This window comes from Triturus cristatus, chromosome 7 (assembly GCF_964204655.1).
Source record: "Triturus cristatus chromosome 7, aTriCri1.1, whole genome shotgun sequence".
Taxonomy (NCBI): domain Eukaryota; kingdom Metazoa; phylum Chordata; class Amphibia; order Caudata; family Salamandridae; genus Triturus; species Triturus cristatus.
In genome coordinates this window covers 738,938,766-738,963,294 of record NC_140590.1, presented here as the reverse complement: position 1 = coordinate 738,963,294, position 24,529 = coordinate 738,938,766, and the positions used below count along the sequence as shown (strand labels likewise).

At 50.7% G+C, this 24,529-nt stretch overlaps 1 protein-coding gene across 1 annotated transcript in view; it reads left to right on the top strand.

Moving 5' to 3' along the window:
• The first annotated feature begins 2,441 nt into the window (after nt 1–2,441).
• C1QTNF1 (C1q and TNF related 1) overlaps nt 2,442–24,529 on the top strand; it is a 119,380-nt gene continuing 97,292 nt past the window's right edge. The window contains exon 1 of the mRNA XM_085617455.1: nt 2,442–2,752. The gene's annotated coding sequence lies outside the window, so the exon portion shown is untranslated. The remainder of the gene's footprint in view (nt 2,753–24,529) is intronic.

Here is a 24,529-nt window from a genome sequence, read left to right as displayed (position 1 = left end):
AACTTTAGAAACCTCGTCTCAGACTTCATCGCCCCCCACCATTAACTCCAAGAACTTCCTTCTTCTCAGCTACTCACCTTTCCACCTGGAAGACCCCTCTGACCACTGCTCCTCTGAACTCCTCAAGAGTCTACACTACATAAACGTAGGACTTTCCCAGCTCGTCACGGACTCTACACACAATGCACGACACACTTTAGATTCAATCTTCACCTCCGGCATCTGCATCGGCTACCACTCCCCCTCACCACTCACATGGACTGACCACTACATTATCCATTTCAATATCTCCATTACCCAAGCCAAAGCTACCATCAACACCAACCAACCCAACCAGAACCGTAGCAGAATAATGGAAACAGACTTGCGCTACGCTCTCAAAACAAATTAATCCAACACCACCACCAACCTAGATGAGGACGTCACCAACTTCAACCAATGGATCTCCAACTGCACTGGTGCTCTTACATCCATCAAAACTCATAAACATCGCAGAACCAACAATCGGGCCCCTTGGTACACAGAAGAACTTTGGGACTTCAACAGATACTGCAAACAGGTGGAAAGGTACTGAAGAAACAACCACAATGCCAGATTAACCTACAAAGCCACCCTCAGACACTACCACCACCTGCTGACAGTTACCAAGAGAGGAGCCCTCATGGATAGGATTGAAGTCAGCAGCAAAGAGATATTTATCATTATGAAGGAATTCACCACCCGGGACGCCTCAACCAACTATATCATCCCCTCCCAGGAACTCTGTGACGACCTTTCAAAGTACTGCAACTACAAAATCGCGAAATCTACAATAACTTTTAAAAGCAACCAAACCCTGAAGACATCATCAGCAAAATGCACATCTACCACTCGGAAAGACACCTAATCAACTGGAGAACACTCGCTGAGGTAGTCACCATCTCAATCATGAAGACTGTCCACTCCGGGGCCCACAGACCCATGTCCATGCCATATTAACAACCTAGGACCAGTGATCAGCAAAATCCTCAACTAACTCCCCCTATTGAGTCTGCAATTTTCCCAGAGTGGGAGCATGCTGCAGTCAAAGCCCTTCATAAAAAAATATCAGCTGACTCCAATGAACTAAGGGGCATATTTAGGAGGAGATGGCGGAGGTGTGGCAAACTTTTCAGTACCACGCTCTGCCATTTCTAAAACAAAGGGATGCACCACTTTAACTACAATACAGCGCATCCCTGTGTTTTCCCTAGTGCTGGCGCTAAAAATAGCTACCTAGCACTAATGCAGACACCCTTGTGCCATAGTCCAAGGGTGACTACGTGGCAGCGAATGATTGTTTATGTTCAGGAAGTTGTCACTTCCTGCACATAAAAAAATCAATAAAAACAATTTGTTACTTCTATGTTACTTCTATGTGTGCTGCATTGTGCTGCACAGATAGAAGTAGCAAATCCTCATTACTTAATGATTGCTTATGTGCAGGAAAGGACCTCCCTCTGCACACCCACATCACTCCTAAGTTCAGAGATCCCCACTGGCTGCTGATACACACATGCTGCCATTCCAGACTTCTCACTCACATTCAAGGCACTGCACAACATTGAACCAGCACACCTCAACTACCACCTCACTTCCACCAGCTCACCAGACACCTAGGCTCTGCCTCTCTCTCCCACACATACCTAGTATCTGCAAAAACAGAACATACCTCTCATACCTCACACCCAAAAGATGGACTGACCTCCCTCTACGCTTAAGGGCCTCATCCTCCTCGCTTCTGGATTTCCAGAAGAAGCTGAAGACCGTGCTCTTCAACTAAGACCCTGCAGGCGGCCTTCACGCCTGCCCCAGCGCCTGGATACCCCTCAGGGGTCAGTCGCGCTATACAAATCCTGATGCATAATTATAACAAGTCAAGTTATCCTCGGTTATGCACATGATTTGGGTCAGGGTGCTCTCACACTGGAGCACTTCTGTTAGCAGGCAGGGCTGAGGAAAAGTCAGTCCCATACCAGAATGGTGTCGCCAAATTTCCAGTGGGGGCGGTGTGGAGTCAGTCATGTCTGGGCAGCACTTCTCAGATGCTGGCGGGATTAGGTTCAGCCACACATCAGACCAGTCTATCCAGTATGTAAGCATGGTACGCAATAAAAGGGCGCTCCTGTTATAGTCCTTAAAAGGGTACAGTAGGTCAGTGTCAGCGCCAAACACTGATTTTTCCTACCTGTTGTAATGCAAAAGACCCCGCGAAATCCCCAGCACTCCTTTTACTTTCTCACGAATGCTGCACCCGTGTCAGTTCTGTAACTCCCTGCAAGAGGTTCCTGCACAGCAGCCCGACTCAAGGGACCCTGCGGCTGCACCCAGAGCTGGGTCCCCGCTCCCGGCGGGGGAAGGCCGGCCCGTAGCTTCCTGCTGCATGCCGAGGCGGCCGGCGGAGGCGGGAGCAGAAGGAAGGCGGGATGGGTGCCAGCAGCGGAGGGGTTGTGGCGGGGAAGTTTTCACAGCGTGTCCTCCGTTTTCATATCTTCCCTCAGAGGAGCAGAACCTCGGGTCTCAGGGTGGAGGGGAGGGCGGGGGTCTGACTCAGGGTGGAGCTCTCTAATCTCAGCTGTCTGCAGACATCTAACCACAGCTCCTGACAGGACCCTGCAGCTGCCCGCACAGCTGGCTGCAGGAGGGTTTGTTGTTCACTCTTCTTTCCAAATCCAGCGTTTCTTTCCCCAACGGCGTTTCCGCTCCAGTTCAAGCCGGGACAGGGATCGGGAGGGTGAGTTGAAGCATCTTTGGAGAGTCTCTCTGGTTTTTTGTCCCTCCTCGACTTGCTCTTTTTTACTTCTCTTCTCCCCTCGTCTCCTCTGTCCTCTTATCTACCCTGTTTCGTCCCACTCGGTCACTCTACCCCACCCTCTTCTCCCACCTCACCAGTTTGCCCTGTTCATCTCTCTTCTACTTTCCCACCCTCTCTGTCTTATTGTCTCCTATCCGTTCCTCCCATGTTGTTCTTTCCCCTCTCATGTACCCCCTCCTTCACACCCACCTTCTATTTTCAAATGTTATGTTTGTTAACCCTAATCTTTTATTAACTTCTTAGTTCGCTCTCTCCTAATTCTCTACTTCTCTCCACCCTCTATTGAGTCGTACTCGCTTTTTTAACTTGTCTCTCCCCCTACAACCTTTCGGTACCTCCTGCATTGTTTCATTTCTCTTGTTTTCCACGTTTATTATCTGATTCGTGCTCTCTTCTCATCTCTCCTACCCATCCCCATCTGTTCGCCCTCTCTCACATCTCGCTTTAGCACTGCTTCCTTCTTTACTCCTCCCCTTCCTTCCTTCCCTCTCCTTCTTCCTTCCTTCCTTCCTTCCTTCCTTCCTTCCTTCCTTCCTTCCTTCCTTCCTTCCTTCCTTCCTTCCTTCCTTCCTTCCTTCCTTCCTTCCTTCCTTCCTCCTCCATTCCATTCTTCCTTCCTCTCCCTCCCCCCTCCCTCCTTCCTTCCTTCCTTCCTCCCCCTGCCTTCCTTCCTCCCTCTTTAAGCTCTTGACAAAACCATTTCCTTCCTTCCTTCTCTCTCTCTCCCTCCCTTCTTTCCTTCCTCCTGCTCCCTTCCTTTCTTCCTTCCTCTCTTCCTCCCCCTCCCTCTATTCCCTTCCTTCCTTCCCTGCTTCCCTCCTCCTTCCTTCTACCTACTCCCTTCCTTCCTCACCCTCCCTTCCTTCCTCTCTCTTTAAGCTCACGACACAACCATTTCACCCCTTCCTTTTTTCTTCTCCTTTCCTCTTCCCTCTCTCTCTCCTCATTCTTCTCTGCCTCATTCATTCGAAGCATCTCTCCATTCTTTTTCCCTCTAGATATGCTTTCCTGCCACGTTCTTCCTCCTCCCCCCCCCCACCCCCGCCTCCCACCACCCCATGTGTGGCTCAGCCACTTGTGCCGTGTGTGTGTTTACATTCTCTCCTGCCGTGTATATGGCTGGATGCGTTAATGGTCTGCTCAGTTCCCTGACGTTCTCTTCCTCTCTCTACAATCGAATCATTTATTTCTTCGTGACCTGCGTAGAGCTCCAAGGTGGGGTGCTTAAGGCACCCACTCTCCCAGGCTCCGTATACCTTCTCACCTCAACGCCAGGAGCCCGGAGGGACCAGTGGGAGCCAGAATGGACTTACAAGCCCGAGAGGACCAGTGGCCCCCGCCAGCTGGAACCAAAAATGATCTTCGGGTTAGAGGAGACCTGTTTCCTCACCACCAGGTGCCAGGAGGTACTAGTGACCCAGAGTCCCCGTTAGCAGATGTCAGAAGGGACCTAAGAGCCAGAGGAGAGGACAGCCGGAAGGGGACCGTGACCCAATGGATACCAGTGGCTCCACCGCCAGAAAGCAGCGGGGCCCAAAGGGGCCATTGGTTCACACCACCAGGAGCCCAAGGGACAGTGTCCTCCACCACCAGGACAGAAGGGACGGTGGGATAGAGTCGACCACTCCCCCCACCGCTAGAAACGGGGAGAAGAGGGCAGGGGACCTGAGGCTTCTGGTGGCCTTTGCCACTAGAAACCCACAGGGACCAGTAGTCAGGATCCAGTGGAGACACATGTTCCTCACCCCACCACCGAGAGCCAGAGGGCACCAGTGCTCTTTACCACAGGGAGCCAGAGGGCACCTGTGCTCTTTACCACAGAGAGCCAGAAGGCACCAGTGCTCTTTACCACAGGGAGCCAGAGGGCACCAGTGCTCCTTACCACCAGGAGCCAGCGGGCACCAGTGCTCTTTACCACAGAGAGCCAGAGGGCACCAGTGCTCCTTACCACCGGGAGCCAGAGGGCACCAGTGCTCTTTACCACAGGGAGCCAGAGGACACCAGTGCTCTTTACCACAGGGAGCCAGAGGGCACCTGTGCTCTTTACCACAGGGAGCCAGAGGGCACCAGTGCTCTTTACCACCGAGAGCCAGAGGGCACCAGTGCTCTTTACCACAGGGAGCCAGAGGGCACCTGTGCTCTTTACCACCGAGAGCCAGAAGGCACCAGTGCTCTTTACCACAGGGAGCCAGAGGGCACCAGTGCTCCTTACCACCAGGAGCCAGCGGGCACCAGTGCTCTTTACCACAGAGAGCCAGAGGGCACCAGTGCTCCTTACCACCGGGAGCCAGAGGGCACCACTGCTCTTTACCACAGGGAGCCAGAGGGCACCAGTGCTCTTTACCACCGAGAACTAGAGGGCACCAGTGCTCCTTACCACAGGGAGCCAAAGGGCACCTGTCCTCTTTACCACCGAGAGCCAGAAGGCACCAGTGCTCTTTACCACAGGGAGCCAGAGGGCACCAGTGCTCCTTACCACCAGGAGCCAGCGGGCACCAGTGCTCTTTACCACAGAGAGCCAGAGGGCACCAGTGCTCCTTACCACCGGGAGCCAGAGGGCACCAGTGCTCTTTACCACAGGGAGCCAGAGGGCACCAGTGCTCCTTACCACAGGGAGCCAGAGGGCACCTGTGCTCTTTACCACAGGGAGCCAGAGGGCACCAGTGCTCTTTACCACCGAGAGCCAGAGGGCACCAGTGCTCTTTACCACAGGGAGCCAGAGGGCACCTGTGCTCTTTACCACCGAGAGCCAGAAGGCACCAGTGCTCTTTACCACAGGGAGCCAGAGGGCACCAGTGCTCCTTACCGCCAGAAACTAGCGGGCACCAGTGCTCTTTACCACAGAGAGCCAGAGGGCACCAGTGCTCCTTACCACCGGGAGCCAGAGGGCACCACTGCTCTTTACCACAGGGAGCCAGAGGGCACCAGTGCTCTTTACCACCGAGAACTAGAGGGCACCAGTGCTCCTTACCACAGGGAGCCAAAGGGCACCTGTCCTCTTTACCACAGAGAGCCAGAGGGCACCAGTGCTCTTTACCACCAAGAGCCAGAGGGCACCAGTGCTCTTTACCACCGAGAGCCAGAGGGCACCAGTGATCTTTACCACCGAGAGCCAGAGGGCACCACTGCTCTTTTCCACCGAGAGCCAGAGGGCACCTGTGCTCTTTACCACCAAGAGTCAGAGGGCACCAGTGCTCCTTACCACAGGGAGCCAGAGGGCACCAGTGCTCTTTATCACCTGGAGCCAAAGAGCATGAGTGCTCTTTACCACCGAGAGCCAAAGGGCACCTGTCCTCTTTACCACAGAGAGCCAGAGGGCACCAGTGCTCTTTACCACCGAGAGCCAAAGGGCACCACTGCTCTTTACCACCAAGAGCCAGAGGGCACCAGCTCTTTACCACCGAGAGCCAGAGGGCACCACTGCTCTTTACCACCGAGAGCCAGAGGGCACCTGTGCTCTTTACCACCAAGAGTCAGAGGGCACCAGTGCTCCTTACCACAGGGAGCCAGAGGGCACCAGTGCTCTTTACCACCAAGAGCCAGAGGGCACCACTGCTCTTTACCACCGAGAGTCAGAGGGCACCTGTGCTCTTTACCACCAAGAGCCAGAGGGCACCAGTGCTCTTTACCACCAAGAGCCAGAGGGCACCAGTGCTCTTTACCACCGAGAGCCAGAGGGCACCAGTGCTCTTTACCACCGAGAGCCAGAGAGCACCAGTGCTGTTTACCACGAGAGCCAGAGGGAAGCAGTGCTCTTTACCACCGAGAGCCAGAGGGCACAAGTGCTCATTACCACCAGGAGCCAGAGGGCACCAGTGCTCTTTATCACTGACTGCCAGAGGGCACCAGTGATCTTTACCACCAAGAGCCAGAGAGCACCAGTGCTCTTTACCACCGAGACCCAGAGGGCACCACTGCTCTTTACCAAAGAGAGCCAGAGGGCACCAGTGCTCCTTACCACCAGGAGCCAGAGGGCACCAGTGCTCTTTACCACAGGGAGCCAGAGGTCACCAGTGCTCTTTACCACAGGGAGCCAGAGGGCACCAGTGCTCTTTACCACAGGGAGCCAGAGGGCACCAGTGCTCTTTACCACAGGGAGCCAGAGGGCACCTGTGCTCTTTACCACCGAGAGCCAGAGGGCACCAGTGCTCTTTACCACAGGGAGCCAGAGGGCACCAGTGCTCCTTACCACGGAGAGACAGAGAGCACCAGTGCTCTTTACCAAAGGGAGCCAGAGGGCACCAGTGCTCTTTACCACAGGGAGCCAGAGGGCACCAGTGCTCTTTACCACAGGGAGCCAGAGGGCACCAGCTCTCCTTACCACCAGGAGCCAGCAGGCACCAGTGCTCTTTACCACAGAGAGCCAGAGGGCACCAGTGCTCCTTACCACCGGGAGCCAGAGGGCACCAGTGCTCTTTACCACAGGGAGCCAGAGGGCACCCAGTGCTCTTTACCACCGAGAGCCAGAGGGCACCACTGCTCTTTGCCACGAGAGCCAGAGGGCACCAGTGCTCCTTACCACAGGGAGCCAAAGGGCACCTGTCCTCTTTACCACAGAGAGCCAGAGGTCACCAGTGCTCCTTACCACAGGGAGCCAAAGGGCACCTGTCCTCTTTACCACAGAGAGCCAGAGGGCACCATGGCTCTTTACCACCGAGAGCCAGAGGGCAGCAGTGCTCTTTACCACCGAGAGCCAGAAGGCACCACTGCTCTTTACCCCTGAGAGCCAGAGGGCACCACTGCTCATTACCCCCGAGAGCCAGAGGGCACCACTGCTCTTTACCACCGAGAGCCAGAGGCCACCTGTGCTCTTTACCACCAAGAGTCAGAGGGCACCAGTGCTCCTTACCACAGGGAGCCAGAGGGCACCAGTGCTCTTTACCACTGAGAGCCAGAGGGCACCACTGCTCTTTACCACCGAGAGCCAGAGGGCACCTGTGCTCTTTAGCACCAATAGCCAGAAGGCACCAGTGTCTTCACCACCAGGAGCCAGAGGGCACCAGTGCTCTTTATCACCAGGAGCCAAAGGGCATGAGTGCTCTTTACCACCGAGAGCCAGAGGGCACCAGTGCTCCTTACCACAGGAAGCCAAAGGGCACCTGTCCTCTTTACCACAGAGAGACAGAGGGCACCAGTGCTCTTTACCACCGAGAGCCAGAGGGCACCAGTGCTCTTTACCACCGAGAGCCAGAGGGCACCACTGCTCTTTACCACCGAGAGCCAGAGGGCACCTGTGCTCTTTACCACCAAGAGTCAGAGGGCACCAGTGCTCCTTACCACAGGGAGCCAGAGGGCACCAGTGCTCTTTTCCACCGAGAGCCAGAGGGCACCACTGCGCTTTACCACCGAGAGCCAGAGGGCACCTGTGCTCTTTACCACCAAGAGCCAGAGGGCACCAGTGCTCTTTACCACCGAAAGCCAGAGGGCACCACTGCTCTTTACCACTGAGAGCCAGAGGGCACCTGTGCTCTTTAGCACCAATAGCCAGAAGGCACCAGTGTCTTCACCACCAGGAGCCAGAGGACACCAGTGCTCTTTATCACCAGGAGCCAAAGGGCACGAGTTCTCTTTACCACCGAGAGCCAGAGGGCACCAGTGCTCCTTACCACCAAGAGCCATAGGGCACCAGTGCTCTTTACCACTGGGAGCCAGAGGGCACCCGTGCTCCTTACCACCAAGAGCCAGAAGGAACCAGTGCTCTATACCACCGGGAGCCAGCGGGCACCAGTGCGCTCTATCACTGACAGTCAGAGGACACCACTGGCCTTTACCATCAAGAGCCAGAAGGCACCAGTGTCTTCACCACCAGGAGCCAGAGGGCACCAGTTCTTTTCCACTTGCCTAGTTAGTTAAAGCTTTTGCCAGCAGCCCACTCCTCCTCCCCCCCCCCCGCCGCTTTACTCCACTTCCTACACATATTCCCTCCCATACACACAAACACAGCCCCTTATTACAGGCAGGCTCGAATCCACCTGTCCAGCAGAACAAAGCTGTTAAGCGTCTCTCGCCCCCGTGCTGTCTGCAGTAACTGTCGCCCCTCCCCTCTCTGGAGCGGTTTAGGCTCCACAGCAGAGACCTCTTGGCGCTTCTGCACGATATACTCGGGGGAAACTCCAGCCAAAGGTAGGATTTGTATTCTACCATCTTGTGTGACTGCTAATTCTACCATCTTGTGTGACTGTTAATCAGTGGTCGAAGTGGGGGAAAAAAAGTAGGGGAACTGTGGGCGGAGACTCAGGGGGCGGGAATAACCCAAGGATTGGATTAGTGGGCGGAGTCGGAGGTGTGGCTAGAAATAGCAAAACATACCAATTTTTGAACGTTTGGCATTTCACTGACCAGTTACAGCTTATAACGTTATTTAATTCAAAGAATCAATAAACATGTTTATTTGAGGTTTAATATATAAGTTGTTTATATTTAATTCATTTACAATGTGGGACATGTTTCCAATCACAGAATATTCCAAATACGCTTATAAGTGGAATCATAAGCCATTTGTCTCCGAGCCATGCAGTTTCTTTCATCTGCACTTCTCCTCCCTTTTTCTAACCATTTCTGAACATAAAATTCAGGTTTAAATTCTATGACAGGTGGCCCCACGATATTTATGAACATTGTAGAAGACAGACGATTGATTGATATTCTGTTCCGCAGTGGTGTGAGCACATCATTCATTACACTAAAGCCCCATTCACATTCAGCAGTTGAGGTACAAAAGGTGTTTATAATGTGCATTAATGGTTTCAGGCTTTCAGAGATGCAATTTTTATTTTGTTTGTACTCTCTGAAACCAAGGATGTACTGCCTGGTATCAAATACATGCAACCTGCTACAAAGGTTTTGTAATTCTCCCTCACCGTATAAGATGTCTACTGGATCTGGCCAATAAACTGGTTGTAGGAGTTTCATTCTATGTACTAACTCTTTGTATTCTATTTCATCATTGTTTGTGGTTGTGCATCTAGAAACATTTGATGCATTAGACATTGTCATCCTTTTTCGCAGGTTATTTGCTAAGCTCCTAAAGAACTGTGCCCTATTGATGCTAACACAGCCTTTGTTCTGTTGCAGTCCTACACCGGCAAACTGCATCCGTTCAGCAGCATCTAATGCAGTTGTAGCAACCAAAGGGCCCAGGTGAATCAGCCATTGATTCAAACACTAAAATCTGCATCTGTATTGAACGATCGGCCTCATATATGGTCATATCACACCGCTGCAGCCTTCTGGATAGGTCACCCAATTCTGTGAGAGCATCATATAAAATGCCCATATTTTCAACAAACACCAGGGAGGTTAATAAACGGTTTAAACCAGCATATTTCCTCTGCTCAATGTCACTCCTCGTTGAGTCTTCGGAAGATTCCATGAAATGTTTAATAAGTCCTTTGTAGTTATTCCAAACAGCTCTCACAGATCTTTCACTTGAGGACACCCAACGTACATCTAGCACCTTTCCAATTGCCAGAAGTCTTACTTCTACCTCCAGAGCACATTCCCCAAGCTTTCTATGATTTTTCGGAGAGGCATGGTAGGTGGTATATAGTTTATCAAAAAAATTTTTGAGCTGATTAATGCCTGAGACTTCTTTACAAACCTCACCCACAGCAAGCTCCAGCTTGTGGTTAGCACAGTGCCATACACTCAACTGTGGATATTTCAGTTTCAGAAGAGTTGCCACACCGGATTTCCTACCTATCATATTGGAAGCACCATCTGTTACAAGCTGAACCAAATGACTTTTTAAATACTCATCAGTAAAACCGTGTCTCTCTAAGCATGCAAGTAAGGTATCTAAGATTAGATCTGCTGCTGTGCTTGGCAACTCAACAAGGTCCAAGAAAAAGGTCAGTGGCTCATTGTGTTTATCAATACATGCTCTTACACAGATAATTAGTGTGGTCAATTTACTATTTGTGAGCTTAGGGACATATTTATGGGAATGGTGGCCCAGGGCAGCACAGCAAGTTACTTTGCTGCGCTGCCCTGCGTCACAGGGAAAGGGCGGGAATGTGCTGTATTTATCCAATATGGTGCATTCCGGTCTTTTCCCCCTGCACTGGCGCCATTTCGACAGCCTAGCTTCAACGCAGGCATACTTGCCCCATGGTGCAAGGGTGCCTCCTTTGCATGCAGGATTGTTTTTGTGCAGGAAGGGGCACCTTCCTGTACAAAAACAATCTTGAGAGGCGTTTTCATCTTTCTATGTGGGCTGCAGAATAAAGCACAGTTTGAAAGAGGAAAAAGCAAGGAGAAATAAAGATATTTCTCCTAGTTATGCCTCCTCTGGGGCAGCGCAAGATTTTGCCGCATTCCCAGGATTACAAGTCCTTGTAAATCTATGAATGCGTCAAAAACCGTGGGGGTTGTGTGGGAGACTTTTATTATTGCAGGAAAACTACTGCGTGACAAAGCCACTGCTGCTCTAGGGTGTGCTGCTTTGTAGACCTGCCCGCAAGACTGGTGGTGAACCTGGGTATGAATTGTGGTGGACAGGGCTTCAAGTTTACCCAACTGGCCACCGGTAGGGTTCACCTGCTGGTGCTAAGAGACCAGGGCTTCTAAGGTCTAGTGGGGCCCTCTAAAGTCTATCATGGGTGCTCCTCAGGAGTGGTCTGATGGACAAGGCATGAAGGCTGAACCAGGTTCCCCAGTTCCAAATTTGGTAGCTCTGGCCATAATGCCACATCCTATCCCCACCGAACACCCTTCTGCCCCACTGAGTGAAACTCGCACTGTCTTCACCTACAACCCAATTCTGCCCCATTATAAGCACCTGGATGTGACTCATTTCAAATTATGCAGTGCCTGAAAAAAAGTAACAACATTCTGGGAAAAGCAAATACTCATAGGGAATGCAGGATTATGTAAAGCATGCAAAATATAAGCAGGAACGACATGTTACCTTAACGCTTTTACTCTCGTTCAGAAATCAATGAGTATTTTTTGTCTCAAACATTGAGGACATGATTATAGGGCTCCTCCTGTACACATGTGTTAAGCAGGGCTCAGAGACAAAGGAACTCTTCAAGAGAATCTGATCTGACTCACGGAAACCCACAAGGGCTCCTTCTTATCCACAAATTGTGCACTCTTGATTGTCAGCGCCAGGATGCCTGTTAGGTGAGAGTGCGCTTTACAAGTGAGATAAATAAATAAATAATTCTTATTCATGTCAGCCAGCTAGCTGCTCAAACATAGTATAGCACATATGTATTCAAGTGTCCTGCAAAGAAGAATGAGTGCGAGTAAGTAAATGTGGGTGTGAATGATTGAGTGCCTGAATGTAACTGAGCATGAGTGAAAGAGTGTATGTCGATGAAAGTGAGAGAAAGGGAGTGAGAAGGAGTCACGTAGAGTAAGTGAAACTGTAAGTTAGAATGAGGTAATCAGAGTAGGAAAAAGTGGTGAGACTGAGTGAGTGAGAATGTGATACCGAATGTTGAAGAGTGAGTGCAAGTGAGCAATTTTGAGTAAAAGGGAAAGTGAATGAGAATGAATAATGGGGGTAGTGAGCCTGAGTGAGATAACATGTGAGCAAGCAGGACAAAACACAGGCCTTGGCAAAGTGGAGGTAAATATTTACTTATGGGAGGAACATATTGTGCATCTTGAAAAAAAATGTGGTCAACTCCTGGGGATGTTGTCTTGGCACAGTAATGGCTTTTGAGAGAATTTGTGTAAAAATGGGGTGTTGAAAATAAAATGTAGTATTTGACCCTATAGTTTTTTTTTCCAAAATTATCTTGGGAGTAGCAACACCCAGACTGCAAATCTTCCGGCCCCTCCTTTATCTCTTCTTAGTCTTACAAGGCCCAGTAAATCGCACTCTTTTCCAAATCTCTTTTCTAAATATTATCACTCTCAAAAACTGTTTTTTCTATGTAATTTTCCATTGATGGGAAGAGGAGGTTTCTGAGGTGGTAGTATCAGGCAAGTGACACTACTTGGGCTCCCTCTGTTCGAGCCTTCATGGAAGATCCCTCTTCATTGCTACCTCCAACTGACCCCAGACTCCGCAACGCACTCCCTTACAGGCTTGATTATCCACTACTCCTCTCCAGTGCACCTTATCTCACAGCTGACCTTGGGCCCCAGCCCCATATCAGGCACCATCGGGCTCCACTTTCATTTTTCCCGGTAAAAACATTAAAATCACCTTCAAACTTAAAACATTGTATATAGCAGTAAATATAATTAGCACACACTTTAAAGTATGTTCCACAGTAGCCCTTATGACCCGACTGCTAATTAAATAAACAAAAACAGAAAGGCCATGACAAGGCCGGCTTTAGCGCTGATGCGAAAGTCTTTTTTGGCGCCACACCAATAATCACTGCCATACGCCACAAGTGCTCCTCATCTCCCCATAGCCCCTCCCCCTCATGACCGCCTCCTCGGATTCCCTCACTGCCACCCTCCAGCAGTGCCCCTCATTTCGCTGTAGCCCCTCCCCCTCATGACCTTTTACTCAGAATCCCTCACTACCATCCTCCAGCAGTGCCCCTCATCTCTCCCTAGCTCCCCCCTCACCCCCATGACCTCTTCCTCAGATTCCCTCACTGCCACCCTCCAACAGTGCCCCTCATCGGTCCATAGCCACTCCCACTACCTCCTCCTCGGATTCCCTCACTGCCACCCTCCAACAGTGCCCCTCATCTTTATGTAGCCCCTCTCTCATATGCTTTTTATTTGTTGTGTAGCGCTACTCATATCAGTGTAGTGTGTGTCAGTATTTTACACCTCGCACACATTATACAGAGACAACGAATCATACAAGTATGTAAATCAGCCTACAGGGAATGTCACATAAACCAATGAGGATTACAAGGTGTATGAATCACATGTCATCCATACTGGTGGGCAGTTATTTTAAGAGGGTTTGGTCTGGAGAAGCACAAACTCAGGATTTAAAGAGTACTCCAGTGGTTAGGGGTTGGCTTTACTGATAAAAATGTATATCTGCCCAAAGATACTCATTTTAGCAACATTAGAATAATGAAAGACTGGGGAAGTTCTAACTATATCACAAAACAAAAAACGCGAAGTTCAGTTTAACTATATCATTCAGGTTTGCATACAGCTCTTTGATGACAGTTCATTGGTCACTGTCCTATGTTAGGATTGTATCTTCTGAACTGCAAGTAACACAAGGATCTCTGTCACAATGACAGTAACCCACTGAGCTTCCACATAAAATACAGTTCATCTGCACTTAACTACTAACAGAGAAATGATTGCTCTCCAGCAGGATCATTAATCCCCAGCGTTATCTGGGCATTTTTTATTGTCCTATTGTTGTCCTGCATCAGCCATGATAATGATGAAAACGGATTAAATGAAGCACACACAAAGTACGTGTCCTGCTGGGCCTGTGCAGAATTTAAAAAGAAAAACAAATAGTGACACATTCTCCTACCTACTCCATTAGTCAATCTTAGTGTCGCAGCCTGAAGTGATAAGCAGCTGCAGGGGTTGGGAAAGGTGAATTAAAAATAAACAAACTTCTTTTCTCCTGCGCTGCATAGAAAAAGAATATCCACGCAGCAGAACAGGAGGCAAAGGTTACCGCGGCCAAAGAAAGGATTTGTCGCCTTTCGCCATGCCCCTGTTGGAGATGAAGGGGTGAAAAAATAAACAAAGCCTCGTTAACATGTAAATGGTCTTTTAAAGACCTGTGAAGTACTCCGGTACGGCTGCGATAATCTCTGAAACTGTCTGTGTGTGAAGCACTTTCAGCCCCATGGCGTTTCGCGCCTGCCTTCAAGCCCTTACTAAAACCGGGCCTGAATAAGGGCAGTCCCGGGACGCTTTTTTTAAATCAAGAAGTAGGGGAACGGACTAGCATAATTTTTAAAAGTAGGGGCACGCCGTGCCCTTCCGTTCCCCCCCACTTCTAACACTGCTGTTAATGCATTTGTTGTTGACAGTGGTCGAAGTGGGCGGGAACGGCAGGGCACGGCGTGCCCCTGCTTCTTTAATTCTATAGCTTCCGTTCCCCTACTTTTTTTTTATTTTGAACGTGCGTCCCGGGACGTAAGAAATATCCAAGGCCTGTAGAGAGAGCTCTGCGTTAGTGGCAGTTCGGGGACAGGCAGGGAGCAGAGAAGGAAAAGGTCTCCTTCTCTTGCTTCCTGCCCAGAAAAGACAAGGACAGTGTCCCCTTCTGCTCTGATGGTCACAGCGCCCCTCTCCCTTCCCTCCTCTCTTTCTTACTCTTATTCCCTCTCTTTCTGTCTAGCCCCTCCTCACTTACCGAATCCCTGACTCAAGAAATGGTTCTCACCCTTTCTTCCTGTCGTTCAATTGATCCCCTGTGAAATGGATGTAAAAAAGAAAAATAAACTTTTCTGGAAATGCCGTTTTTGAAATTTTTCTATTCCAACGTGCAGCCTCAGAAATAAACGGTTCGAAATATGAAAATAAATAACTAAAAGCAAAACAGAGTGTTCTTAAAGTGGCCAGATTGGTTTTATTCACACCCAAACACATTAGCGTCACTTTACAGAGTTTGCCAGTGAAGCGCTACTTTTGTTTTCTTGTCTTTCTTTTAACAGCTTTGTTTTCCCCGGGTGGGGAAGTGCACCAGTGCTGGAGGTACTGCAATACCTCGTTGATGGGGGGATTGGAAAACAAAATGTGTACTGTGTTCACTAATTTGGTCTTTTTAAACCATACTGCTAACGTTTTGTAAGCATATGAGCAGTGGACATTGAAATGGATCCTTTCTGGGCCCTGTAGTAATGTCCTTAACTTTTCAGCCAAAAATACTTCTTGATTTTTGAATGATGAATGTAAAAGCGTTAAGTTCACCATGTTGTTCCTGCTTACATTTCACATGCTTTATTTGATCTGTCATACCCTATGAGTGTTTGCTTTTTCCAGGATGTTGTTACTTTTTCTTTTAGGCAGCATATTGCTCTTGCCTAGTGCGTAATTTGAATTGAGTTGCATCCAGTTGTTTATAGCAGGTCAAATTGGATTGTAGTTGAAGGAAGTGTGATTTTCTATCAGTGGGGCAGTATGGTGTTCAGCGGGGAAGCGGATGTAGCACTGTGGTTAGATCTGCCGAATTTAGAACTGGGGGAACCAGGTTCAGCCTTTATGACCAGTCCCCCAGACCATTCTCCTGAGGGAGCACATTCCCATGCTAGACCATAGAAGGCCTCGCAAGACTTAAAAGGCCTTACAAGACTTTAGATGCCCAGGTGTCTTAGCACCAGCAGCTTGACCCTAGTGGTGGCAAGTGTAGGGTTAACCTTGAAGGCCTGTCCACCACAATCCATACTGAAGCTCACCTCCAGTCTTGCGGACAGGCCTAGGAAGCAGCAGTGACTCTATCACTGAGGTCACAGGACCTTTGAGCAGGGCGGTCTAGGGCAGTGCAATATCACTGGGCGCTGACTTCGGGTGGGGCCATCGTGTTTGCAAGTATATTATGGTTTTAAATGCACTTGCTGCCTCCTTGCTGGCCTCCAGCAATTTTCGGCAATAATAAATATGTCATGATAACTCTGGTGAATAAACTTCTTCCTAGAGCGAGATAGGAGTTTTGTCTAGTGGAAGTTTTGACTCATGGAAAGATAGCGCAGAGGGTTAAAGGGCCTGCTGCAAAAAAAATGTACCATGCCCATCACAAAGTGCACATAATGTAAATAGGTCAGTGGGTTACTGCTTTTGTCAGTGAGATGCTTTTGTTACTTGCAGTTTGTAAGTTAAAATCCTAACAAAGAACAGTGAGCTATTGACTGTCATCTAAGAGCTGCATACAAACTGCATGGTATAAACTAGAGCGTTATGATTTTTCCCCTAAGCCTTTGTTTATCCTAATGTTGCAAAAAGTGTTCATTTGGATAGAAATCGATTATGATTATTAAAGAGAACCCCCAATCATGGTATTAAGTTTTAAATTCTGAGTTTGTGTTTCTCCAGATCAATCACTATTAAACTATACTGTCTACTAGTATGGTTGTCATGTGACTCCTACACCTTGTAGTCCTTGGAATTCTGTAACTTTTCCCATACAGTGATTTACACACGTAAAATTGATTGTCTCTGTGTATATTGCGGACGACCGAAACTCCATGGCTCGGAAACAAATGGCTTGTGCTTCCACTTTTAAGCATATTTGGGACATTCTGTATTTAGAAACATATCCCACTTTGTGAATTTATTTTAATGTCAATAACTCATATTAATCGTTAAATAATCACATGTATCCATTGGTTGAATTAAATAACATAATAAACTGTAACTGGTCAGTGAACTGCCAAACAAATACTAAAGATTGGGATGTTTTGCGCATCCTGGCCACACCTCTAACTCAGCCCCCTGATCCAATCCTCAGGTTATTCCCGCCCTCTGATTCTCCGCCCACAGTTCCCCTACTTTTTTTTCCCCACTTCGACCACTGGTTGTTGACACCTGTGGCTAACGAACCTGCGAATTGAGAGGCGCAGGATGCTGACAGGGCCCCGGGGCTACGGAAGCCCGTTTCCCCCCGCCCCTTCGCCCCTTCATGCCGTGACAGCTCTGTATCCATTCCAGGACCGCAGAAGTCGAACAGAGACCATGCCTATGGCAACCTCCAGGGGTCGCCTGCCACCGATTCCAGCTGAACGAGGTGGCATTTTAAGGAATTCGGGTGGCCCTGGGGAAGAAATATTTTGAGGCGCCCCTTTAGGAACAACGGTATTGTTTTACACCTTTTTGGCTAATTTAAGCTTTATGTTGCTTAGCATATTGAATTCTACCAAAACTACACAGACGTGAGCTGTAGAGAAAGTTTCCTTTCCAGGGGGTCCTTGGAACATGGGGGCCCTGGGCAGTTGCCTACGTTGTCCATGCCTTAAAACGCCTCTGTCTGGACGTAGATTGGCTTTCTATGGAACTTCCATTTACCTGTATTGGTATCACGTGTGTTCGGGAACTACATGATGTTGCCAAGTCGTGTTGTGGACCGAGTTGTGGACCGAGTTGTTACTATATGTGATGCTAACAACAGAGATTGAACTCACCCACACCTCAATTCACCCAAATATCCGCGTACCCACCAAAATATCTGCATACCTATATTGTAGGCAGTGGAATCCCGGGCTCTTATTTGGCAGTTTAGCTTGTCAAGTGCAATGCAGTGTTATAGTTTGGGCAGATTCCAGCAAAACAGACAGTGAACTGACCGGCCTGCATGCGGGACTGTGTTGGGAGGGAAAGGGGGGGCAAGCCACACCAACAACCATTTTATGTGTGTAAAAGGCCACTTTATTGAAACAGGTGCATATCACAATTTTATCAACACTGGCACTTTGCGTTACAAAACTAAAACCTCTCCATACATAAAATACCTGACCCCTTGTCCCCCCCCATCCCTACGATCCACACATCATAAAACCCCCACCCTGCAACATACAATAAATAACTTTCCATAGCAATATTAAACAATCTTACAATATAGCATTTATAAATCCTTACCTCCCATGACTTAAAATCCTACCTGCCATTATGCAACTGTAACTAACGAACCTGTAATGTAAACTTCCTGCCTGTTTAACCTTTCCCTGCTCCTGCTCACAAACTCCCCAAACTTAACAAGAAATTACAAAACTGCAGCCAAACTGGGCCAACTTTCAAACAACCCCACCAGCACCTGTTGCAAGCGATAAGTCTACAATATACAGCCCCTATGAACCTGTTCCAAGAAAAGCCCTCCAGAAAAAAACCTGCCCCAACTGTCTCCGACAAAAACTCCCAAGCCCAGAGAGGGAGGGCGGGGACAAAAACCTACTCTACAGCGCTCCCAGCCACCAGGTCACCAACCCTAAAATGGTGGCTGGGAAAGCGCCAAACACCCCTAAATACTTTGTGCTATTTCTAAAACTTGGGCTACAATTGGGCTAATCCCAATGTAGCCCAAAAGCCACAAAATGGCCACGCCCGGCTGGCCCTACCCCCCCACCCCCCCACAATCTGCCTGGGAAGTAGACCTCATGGTGCTCGGCTGCCCCCTAAACCCCCCTTGGGAGGAAAAGGGGGGACAAGTCACACCAACAACCATTTTGTGTGTGTAAAAGGCCGCTTTATTGAAACAGGTGCATATCACAATTTTATTAACACTGGCACTTTACCTTACAAAACTAAAACCTCGCTATACATAAAATACCTGATCCCTTGTCCCCCCACCACTACGATCCCCACATCATAAAAGCCCCACCCTGCAACATACAACAAATAACTTTCCATAACAATATTACACAATCTTCCAATATAGCATTTATAAATCCTAACCTCCCATGACCTAAAATCCTACCTGCCTTTATGCAACTGTAACTAACGAACCTGTAATGTTAACTTCCTGCCCGTTTAACCTTTCTCTGCTCCTGTTCACAAACTCCCCAAACTTAACAAGAAACTACAAAACTCCAGCCAAACTTGGCCAACTTTTAAACAACCCCGGCACCCAGGAAAAGGCGGGAGAGTAGGCAGAAACGCCGCCTCCCCGTTTTCCTGCCCCCCCTGCCTCCTAGCCCTGACCCCCTGCCCCCTATTCTCTGCCTAGACCCCTAACCCCCCTATGGCCCCTCCAGATAATTCCCCGTTCAGCTTCTACACACGCCCAACATCCTGGCCAGTACTTCCCTCAACTCCAACAAATACAAGTCGATGCCTAGCCTGGACAGATGGACCCCGTCCCCCTGAAAAATTCCGGTGTGTCGTACCTGATGTCTCTGTGCCAAATCCTGGCAAAACCCAACTGGCGGCAAAAGCGGACCATTTCTACATTTACCTTTCTCCCGGCCTTGTCCACAGCCCCTGGGTTTACAGCACCCCTCCAAACCCTACGCGGCACAAACTCCGTCCATACTACTGCGCACCCCAACCACTGCCACTTGATCACGTCCAAATCTCGATTCATACACCTCATCAGAGCCAATCCCGTTTCAACCATATCATTTTCGCCGAGGTGAATGACCAGTACGTCGGTGCACCTACCACCCACCAACATCTTATTCAACACGTGCAAGAGCTCTTTCCAAAGCATACCCCCTTTCCCTTTCCAACAAACCCTGAACAGTTCTGTATTAAAACCAAGATTCTCTCCAAAATAGCTGGAGCGGGCCTAGACCTGAGCCCACTTCACAAAAGAATGGCCCACAATCCATATGGACATCTCCCTTGCGAGGGGACCCATCACCGAACCTGAAACGAGAAACATGAATGAACACAGGGAAAACACGTAACCGCACTACAACGGGCTTGGAGCACTGCGCACATCAAGCTGATAACAGTCTGATGACCATCTGCCCAATCTCATGAAGTCACCCCGCCCCCAGCCCCTATTGTTCGCTTCGGACGCTGCTCCAATCCTGAAGGAATGAGTCCCAAAACCCCTACCATCCAATCCCAGCTGGACCAAAGCCTTCCTCAACACAGCCAGGAGCTGCGACCCCTTCGCCACCCGCCCATCAGATAGCCTGAATACTACTCCCACCGTGTCTGAAGCCAAAGACCTCCATCTCGTCCCCCACCTATACTGGCAAGACAAGCCTGAGCCAACTGCCTGTAAGGAGACCCATCGCCCCCCCCACCCCTCTGATCCGTTTTCGATTTCCTCAGCCACAAGCAGACCTTGTTCCCCTGTAGTGAAACCTCGGTCCATAACAATCCATCCCCCCATTTGGAACTCAACAGCTCCGAAACCCAAAAAGTCCCAAAAAACATCCACGACATCAGCGTGGAAAACAGGCACAGCTCCGAGTCATCTCTGCACACCCTTGGCAAAACTGGCAACACCCTCTCCAGAAGCTCCCAAGACAGGGGATTCCTGACCCGAGCCACTCGACCGCACTCCCGGGCCCACCCTTCCAAAATGCGTGACCCTATTTCCCCTGCGGAAAGCACGTAACCCCACAACAGCTTTCCCATAAAGGAGATCTCTGCCAATTTACCCGCTATTGTCACCCTCGTGAGCCCCTTTTCGACCAAAGACAGGAGAAACTGTATTACATCTTCCTGCCGGCCCGCCAGTGAAGCCCGCCGTCTCACTCTCGAGCCTAAGAATTCCGCCCATGCCGTCGTGTACGCCACCTTCGTCGACTGCGCCAGCGAACCTAGAACCAGCTGCAACATCCTGTGTTGCCTACGTACCACAAATGCTGCGGCAAGCTGGTCGGGGTCCGGTCCGTGTCCTTGGCTAGCCCACGGAATCTCCCCCACTGTGAACGAGACAAAGCATTGGCTATATCATTGTCCACCCCTGGTACATGTACTGCGCGAAAGGCAATATCATGCCGCAAACAGCCCAGCACAAACACTCGTAGCAGTTTCAAAACTTGCGTGTCCCTTGCAGAATGCCGGTTCACAATTTCCACTACTGCCATGTTGCCTATTCTGAACGTCACCCGCCTGTGAGCCAGCAGTTCCCCCCACAGCGAGATCGCTACCACCAGCAGGAAAAACTCCAGAAAGGCTATGCTTCGTCCCCCGCCCGCCCACTCAGTGGGCCACTGTTCTGCGCACCATTTCCCCGGCCAGTATAGCCCAAAACCCTCGCTACCTGCCGTGTCTGAAAAGATCTGCACATCCCAGACCATATCGGCATCCCGCATCATTGGTACGCCATTGAAGTTCTGTAAAAAGAACTGCTACATCCTCAGGTCCTCCCTCACCCCTGCTGACAGTCGCATGCGATGATGCGGCGGTTTCCGACCCGCCAGTGCCCTGCCCAGTCGCCTACAAAAAGTCCTCCCTACTCTCACAACCCTACATGCAAAGTTCAGGTGACCCAAAAGCACCTGGATGTCCGTCACTGTGACTTTGTGTCGTGCCAACATAGCTGCCAGCAGTCCCAACATCTGCTGTTTTTTGTCTGCCAGTAGGCGTGCTTCCATCGCCTCAGAGTCCAATTCAATTCCTAGAAATGACAGCGCTGTACAGGGCCTCACCGTCTTTTCCGGTGCCAGCGGCATGCCCAACTCCCCCATGATCTCTTGGAACCTGTCCAGTGTGTCCTGGCAGTCCGCGGAGCCTGGGGTGCCCACAAAGAAAAAGTCATCCAGGTAGTGTGTTACTCCGTGGTGACCCGTCCGTTCCGTGAACAACCATTGCAGGAACGTACTAAAACATTCGAACAGTGCACAGGACATAGAGCAGCCCATTGGCAGTGCTTTGTCCACGTACCAGCGCCCGTTAAACTGGATCCCCAGTAGGTCCCAATCGTCTGGGTGGACAGGAAGCAGCCGGAAAGCCAACTTAATGTCACACTTTGCCATCATCGCCGTTGCGCCCGCGGTCACAACGAGAAATGGCTGCGTCAACTGATAAATACGATACTAAGGTCTCCTGCTCATCAATGAAATCATTTACAGAGCCACCTTCGGGCCACAACAGATGCTGAATGAGACAAAACTGTCCTTGCTCCTTTTTTGGCACCACTCCGATGGGTGACACAATCAAATTATTCAGAGGCCAATCCTCAAAGGGTCCGACCATGCGGCCCTCACTCACTTCCTTGTTCAGTTTTTCTTGCACCATCTCAGTGTGCTCCTTTGCCGACTTCAAATTATCAGCCCAACGTGTTGTCCGCGGTCCGTTGTACCCAAGTCAAAACCCCTCTAGAAACCCCACCCACAAACGTTCTGCCGCCCCCGCGTCTGGGTATCCCCGCAGGGCTGCAACCAACTTGTCCCCTCTAACCAGCATACGAGCCCTTGGGCCCAGGCCCCTTGGCCTCTCGCCCACCCGCGAGCTGTTGTTGACTCCCTGACCTAGACCCCCGGCCTGTCCCTGCTGATTCCCTTGCTGCTGACCTGAACCCCCCCAACATTTAACCAAGGCATGCCCACTCTTTCCACAGCACGAGCATTCGTGCCTGAAACTGCAAAATTCACGTGTGCACAACCCTTTATTATAATCCCAGCAGGTTCCTTTGGATCCCAACTGTGCCCTCCCTGCTCCCCCCACCCCGCCTCGGGTGGGGCGGCCCTGAAAGGGCTGGTATACTATGGGTAGCCCGCTGGTCGTAAAAATGGTCTTCCCTGACCCAGCTAGCCCCATCGCATGCTGCCACAGGTCTGAGTCCAACTCGCCCCACTTCGCTTCCCCGTCCCACGCCATGCGAGCCCGTAACTCCTCGTCATATTGGGCCCAGGCGTATCCTCCCCCAGTAATCTGGGCCTTCTTAATCACATCCATGTATTTAAACATGGCCACAGACCTCTCAGGAAACTTCTCGCAGTATACGCTGGCATATATAAGGAAAGCCGCCGTCCAGTTCTCTCTCGTAAGCGGCAGCTTCGGCCGTTTCTGTAACTCGTATTCCTCCTCCTTCGACCCTTCCTTGGCCCTGACCTCTCTATGAAGGAGCTTCAGTATCTCTACATACTCTCCCTTCCAAATACGCTCCTTGGTGGACAACATTAAATGCGCACCCAACGGTTTCGTGACACCTATGTACGGTAAGCGCTTTATCTTCAGCTCCTTACTCTCCAATTTTACTCCCTCCTCCTTGGGCGACCCGCCGCCTGACCCCGTCTTGTCCACCCCAGACCCATCAGCCCCTTTGTCCCCTGCAGTCCTCTTACCCTTCTTCCCCCTGGACGCCTTACCTGCGTCTTCCTGTGCCCCTGTGTCTATGTCCTCTGTCCCCACTCCAACATCCATCACGTATGTCCCTTTCCTTAACCTCCCCCACCCCGCCCCCCACTCCCACTGATACCATAAAAGTGGCCGCACCGGCCACCCGTTTACCTGGAGCTAGAGATTCCGCTCTCCGTTCTCTTGTTCTTCCCCCCAGAGGGGCCGATCTTCCATCCCAGCGCGATGTCCGACCCGTGGGCTCCGCCGGGCGTCGTGACAACTACAACACACTATGCACAACGTTACTCGGCCCCCCCTCCCTCTCCTTCTCTCAACTCTCCCTCCTCCATGCTATCCTCATCATACACCAAATCCTCATCCTGAGAGCAACCAGCCCTGATGGCCGGCGCGCCGACTGCACCCTCTTAACAACATTTAAATCAACTTTCACGTCGCTCCTCCTCTGAAGAGGCTCCCTGGGCCATGGCGGCCCTGTGGGTGTTGGGGCCGGAGAGCCCGCTGTGGGCCTACTTCTGCCGGCCTCAACGGGATCCCCCGCCGGTACTGTGCACAACTCCCGAGGCTCAACCCCCCCTTTCTCCTTGGCGCCATTGGGCCATTCCCAGCCCTGCCAAGTCTGGTACCCCGCGTCGGTCCGCCTCCTGCAAAATAAAAGCATGTTCTGGTGTGCTGGGCCCCACTCTCTGCCCTCTTCCATCCCAGCTCCGCTTTCTGCCCACACCCAAAGTGCTAGCTGCCCACGCCCGACTCACCACGCAAAGGTCAACCACCTCCTCTTCGTCCGCCAAGTCCCCCTCCTCCTCGCTCCACTCCAGCGCCTCTGCCCCCAGACCCCCCTCCTGAACTCCACTTCCCCACCAATAACCCCCCTCCCGCTCCCCCAACACACCCTCCTCCACCACCTCTCCCCCGTACCCCTTGACCAACCCCCCCTCCCCTCGCAAACCCACTAACCCCTCCGCCCACAAGTCGAAGACGTCTAAACCCTCCCAGTCCCTCTCACTCCCCTCCGAGTCCAGCAACAAAGGGGACATGTCCCCCACCCCTTCATGCCAGGGCTCATTCCCCCGGCGGTCTCCGCCCCTTGGGGGGTCCCCG